This window comes from Lissotriton helveticus, chromosome 6 (assembly GCF_964261635.1).
Source record: "Lissotriton helveticus chromosome 6, aLisHel1.1, whole genome shotgun sequence".
NCBI classification, from domain to species: Eukaryota; Metazoa; Chordata; class Amphibia; order Caudata; family Salamandridae; genus Lissotriton; species Lissotriton helveticus.
In genome coordinates, this window is record NC_136067.1 from 486,652,453 (window position 1) to 486,658,287 (window position 5,835).

General features: G+C 41.7%; 1 long non-coding RNA gene across 1 annotated transcript; it reads right to left on the reverse strand.

Moving 5' to 3' along the window:
* Window positions 1-843: 843 nt before the first annotated feature.
* On the reverse strand, window positions 844-1,273 carry LOC144761413 (uncharacterized). Its single transcript, XR_013595710.1, has 3 exons — window positions 1,213-1,273; window positions 1,000-1,117; window positions 844-900 (listed from the first exon to the last, which is right to left on the reverse strand). It is a non-coding gene; the product is annotated as an uncharacterized LOC144761413 (long non-coding RNA).
* Between the last annotated feature and the right edge of the window lie 4,562 nt (window positions 1,274-5,835).

The window sequence follows — 5,835 nt, forward strand, 5'->3', positions numbered from 1 at the left end:
ATTTAATATACATCCTTCTTTGAAAACTAATTACCAAGTTTTTTACAATAATATAATTTAAAGCATTTCATGATAAGCCCAGAGAAAAGCGTGAAGGGGGGAGTGAAGGAAGGAAATTTGTGCAACATAGGTTCAAATTAGTCATAGAGAAATAACATAGTATGCGGTCTCATCAGTATTTGCACATGTAGTACCACATTAGACATTTACACATTGTCATGTATCAACTCATAAAATAAAACAATCCTATCCTGTTAATGGCTGGCACAGTCACAAATGAACAGTTTGCCAACAGGTAAGACCAGATAACAGTATGTCGACGTTTCGACCCCAGTTGAGCAGGCGACGCTATTGCCCTACAGCGGGGTCTTCCTCAGGACGGGTGATAGTGGGGTGTGGGGGTAGTATACAAGGGCACCTATAAGGGAGAGACTTAATTAGAATTAATATATTCTTAAAGGAAGAGATGGAGGCTCATTAAAGCCAAACCAAATTACCTACACGAAGCACGATGATTCTAATGGCTCCGTCTGATACCGTTGTTGGGCCAAGGGCTCCTAATGTCAAGAGAGCGTGATCCTAAAAGTAAATTAGGCATTTGTAAGACAGTGGACTGTATTTGGCTATAATCCACCCAAAACCTTAATTAATATAAGCACAAGTGTCTGAATTAATAGAACATCAAACACTACCCAGCCGGGTTAAAAACACATAAATTGACAAATCACACACCGGAGAACCAACCAAACCTACCAACCTCAGGGCTGGCCTTAATCATTCCTGACATTCCTTATTCAAAACCAACCAATGTAACACTAGTCAAAGGCTCACCTATTCACGCTGCGGCGCTCCTAGATGTTATTTTATATGGAAAACAGCTTCTACTGAAAAATGTCTCATCTGCAATTAACAAAAGAGCGAGAAAATACTGTTTTTTCAAAAAACATATCTCTCATATCACAATGGCATCTAAAGCCACTATTTCGTTATTTTACTCACCATTAAAGAGTGAAACAAGCGTTTACGCTCGCAATGGCTTTTCACTTCAAAATTATTGCTTGGAAATGCTGCCTCTTCAAAGGCGCTCGAAATTTCCTCTCTGGTTTTTCCTGCGTCCCTGTGGGACAAAATAGACAGGAGGAGCGTTTTAAAATAAACACTAGCAACCTCCGCATGGACAGGGGGATGATTAATGATTCATCTGAGGCTTACCCGAAGAATGGAGAAATGCAAGCGGGAAAGAAACCTCGCTACTCATCAGCACATCACTCCGTTTACTCGAGTGACTCACCGCGAGGCCAGGAGCGGTAATGGGAAACCAGGCAGCAGCTAGATGTCAGTGCTTTTAATGCAGCCAATAGGCGCACACTTGCAATGGTGAACAGACTCGACCCCGGTTGAAATTAAGCGGGGAAAATGCATGGTTTGTCGTTTTTACCGCGTTGGTGATTCTTTATTAGCACAACAATATATATAGTATAACTGCGATGGTGCACAGACATCTATTACTTCTATTAAAAAGTCTGCTTCCTAACGCATCTGGATTAAGGTGACGAGATGCTCATCTATCGTTTTACCGCGTTAGTGATTCCGAGCCATATTTTAGCACAAAAACAGATTGTCCTAAAAGGCGCACAGACATCAACTATTTATATTTAGTAAATCTGCTCCTGAACGCGTCTGGATTATTGTGACGAGATGTTTATCAGGACAAAACACCCAAGGGAATTCAGTATGTTAAAGACAATGTTCTACCCACCAATCCTATTACATTTCAAAAATGTGGAAGCTTACAGAAGTTGCAGACATGTAATAATTAGACACATGTAAACAATAATAAAAAGCATCTTATCTCAGTTGAATTACAAAAATCCCGGCATATCACAGTTGGTGTTACAATCTTAACACTGACAATTATATGTGACATCAGACAATCATGGCATGACATTACATTGGATCTGACACTATAAGCATGCCAATTGGGCATAATTATTCTCTTGTTCATTGAGCCCATGCACTATAGTGTCCAAACAGTGCATCCATTTGCTTTCTCTTACAGTGAGGATGGATGATATACTCCCTCCGCGGGGTCCCAGGGTCACCTTTTCAAGGACCACCCACTCTAGCTCATCTACTGTATGGCCAAACCTTCTGTAGTGGTCTACGAGTGGTGCCCCCACTACCTCACATCTGATCCTGCTTTGATGTTGCAAAATTCGGACCTTAATTTTCTGTTGTGTTTGGCCTACGTAGGCCAGGCCACATGGGCATTTAATACAGTAAATCACACAGGTTGTATTGCAATTTGTAAATGATTTTAAATCTACACATTGCTGTTTGTATTTGAACTGTTTTGTTTGTGCACACATTGGACAAGCTTTACAATGGCCACATCTATAATGGCCGAGCACTGATGGCAAATTCCACAAAGTTTGCAGGGTGGGTGGCTCAGGCATCGCTAGGTAGGAGCTAACCACTTGATCCTTGATATTCCTGGATTTCTTAAACGAGTGCATGGGTTGCTGTGGTTGACCAATCTCATCTGACACCAGAGGCCAATATTTATTGACAATTTTCTTTATGTTGTTACTTTGTGTGTTATATGTGGTAACACAAATCATCCGCTCATTAATGTTGTCGTTTCTGATGTGCGGAGTGAGTAATTCTTCTCTGGGACTATACCATGCCCGTTTCTGTGCTCTCTTCACGAGTCTTTTCGGATATCCCCTTTCCAACAATTTCACCGTTAGGACATCAGACTGCAAAAAATAATCATCTTTTTTGGAACAATTTCGTCTTATCCTGAAAAATTGACCAACCGGCAGGTTGTCCCTCAGGCCTCTAGGATGATGGCTATTATATAGTAAGAGCGAATTGCGTTCAGCAGGTTTCCGATACAGTGTTGTGGACAGTTGACCCTCTTCATGGAAGATAGTGATATCAAGGAAGTCAACTTTTTCTCGATGTGACTGCATGGTAAATTGAATATCAGTACTTCGTTGATTCAGCCAGAGGTGGAATGAATTCAAGGTTTCTTCTGAGCCAGTCCACATCATTAAGACGTCATCTATGTAGCGACGCCACATCTTTAATTGTGCTCGGTAAGGATTGTCTTGATTCAGGACAAATTTCTGCTCAAAGTCTGCCATATAAATAATGGCCAGGTCCGGCGCAAAGGCTGCCCCCATAGCGACTCCCTTGGATTGTACATAAAATTTGCCTTGAAACATGAAGAAATTCTTTCTCATTGCGATGGTTAGTAGTTGGATGATAAATTCAGTTGGCACCAGCACGGGTGCAATCCGTCCATCAAGGGCCACACGTATCACCTCTAGTGCGTCTAGTTGCGGGATGCTAGTGTACAGCGAGACTATATCGCATGTCACCAACCTCTGTTCGCTACTATCGAAGGCAATGCCATCCACAAGGTTTATAATTTGCATTGTGTCCCTCAGGTATGTGATTGTTTGTTCCGCAATCGGTTTTAGAAAAAAGTCAATATATTTACATAAAGGCTCAAGAATTGACCCACACCCGGACACAATAGGACGTCCTGGGGGTTCTTGCATGCTCTTGTGAATTTTGGGGAGGGTGTAAATAGTTGGCAATCTGGGGTCTTTTTGGTTAGGGTACTTGAATTCAAGCTCATTGCCATCAGTGCTCGGCCATTATAGATGTGGCCAGTGTAAAGCTTGTCCAATGTGTGCACAAACAAAACAGTTCAAATACAAACAGCAATGTGTAGATTTAAAATCATTTACAAATTGCAATACAACCTGTGTGATTTACTGTATTAAATGCCCATGTGGCCTGGCCTACGTAGGCCAAACACAACAGAAAATTAAGGTCCGAATTTTGCAACATCAAAGCAGGATCAGATGTGAGGTAGTGGGGGCACCACTCGTAGACCACTACAGAAGGTTTGGCCATACAGTAGATGAGCTAGAGTGGGTGGTCCTTGAAAAGGTGACCCTGGGACCCCGCGGAGGGAGTATATCATCCATCCTCACTGTAAGAGAAAGCAAATGGATGCACTGTTTGGACACTATAGTGCATGGGCTCAATGAACAAGAGAATAATTATGCCCAATTGGCATGCTTATAGTGTCAGATCCAATGTAATGTCATGCCATGATTGTCTGATGTCACATATAATTGTCAGTGTTAAGATTGTAACACCAACTGTGATATGCCGGGATTTTTGTAATTCAACTGAGATAAGATGCTTTTTATTATTGTTTACATGTGTCTAATTATTACATGTCTGCAACTTCTGTAAGCTTCCACATTTTTGAAATGTAATAGGATTGGTGGGTAGAACATTGTCTTTAACATACTGAATTCCCTTGGGTGTTTTGTCCTGATAAACATCTCGTCACAATAATCCAGACGCGTTCAGGAGCAGATTTACTAAATATAAATAGTTGATGTCTGTGCGCCTTTTAGGACAATCTGTTTTTGTGCTAAAATATGGCTCGGAATCACTAACGCGGTAAAACGATAGATGAGCATCTCGTCACCTTAATCCAGATGCGTTAGGAAGCAGACTTTTTAATAGAAGTAATAGATGTCTGTGCACCATCGCAGTTATACTATATACATTCTTGTGCTAATAAAGAATCACCAACGCGGTAAAAACGACAAACCATGCATTTTCCCCGCTTAATTTCAACCGGGGTCGAGTCTGTTCACCATTGCAAGTGTGCGCCTATTGGCTGCATTAAAAGCACTGACATCTAGCTGCTGCCTGGTTTCCCATTACCGCTCCTGGCCTCGCGGTGAGTCACTCGAGTAAACGGAGTGATGTGCTGATGAGTAGCGAGGTTTCTTTCCCGCTTGCATTTCTCCATTCTTCGGGTAAGCCTCAGATGAATCATTAATCATCCCCCTGTCCATGCGGAGGTTGCTAGTGTTTATTTTAAAACGCTCCTCCTGTCTATTTTGTCCCACAGGGACGCAGGAAAAACCAGAGAGGAAATTTCGAGCGCCTTTGAAGAGGCAGCATTTCCAAGCAATAATTTTGAAGTGAAAAGCCAATGCGAGCGTAAACGCTTGTTTCACTCTTTAATGGTGAGTAAAATAACGAAATAGTGGCTTTAGATGCCATTGTGATATGAGAGATATGTTTTTTGAAAAAACAGTATTTTCTCGCTCTTTTGTTAATTGCAGATGAGACATTTTTCAGTAGAAGCTGTTTTCCATATAAAATAACATCTAGGAGCGCCGCAGCGTGAATAGGTGAGCCTTTGACTAGTGTTACATTGGTTGGTTTTGAATAAGGAATGTCAGGAATGATTAAGGCCAGCCCTGAGGTTGGTAGGTTTGGTTGGTTCTCCGGTGTGTGATTTGTCAATTTATGTGTTTTTAACCCGGCTGGGTAGTGTTTGATGTTCTATTAATTCAGACACTTGTGCTTATATTAATTAAGGTTTTGGGTGGATTATAGCCAAATACAGTCCACTGTCTTACAAATGCCTAATTTACTTTTAGGATCACGCTCTCTTGACATTAGGAGCCCTTGGCCCAACAACGGTATCAGACGGAGCCATTAGAATCATCGTGCTTCGTGTAGGTAATTTGGTTTGGCTTTAATGAGCCTCCATCTCTTCCTTTAAGAATATATTAATTCTAATTAAGTCTCTCCCTTATAGGTGCCCTTGTATACTACCCCCACACCCCACTATCACCCGTCCTGAGGAAGACCCCGCTGTAGGGCAATAGCGTCGCCTGCTCAACTGGGGTCGAAACGTCGACATACTGTTATCTGCTCTTACCTGTTGGCAAACTGTTCATTTGTGACTGTGCCAGCCATTAACAGGATAGGATTGTTTTATTT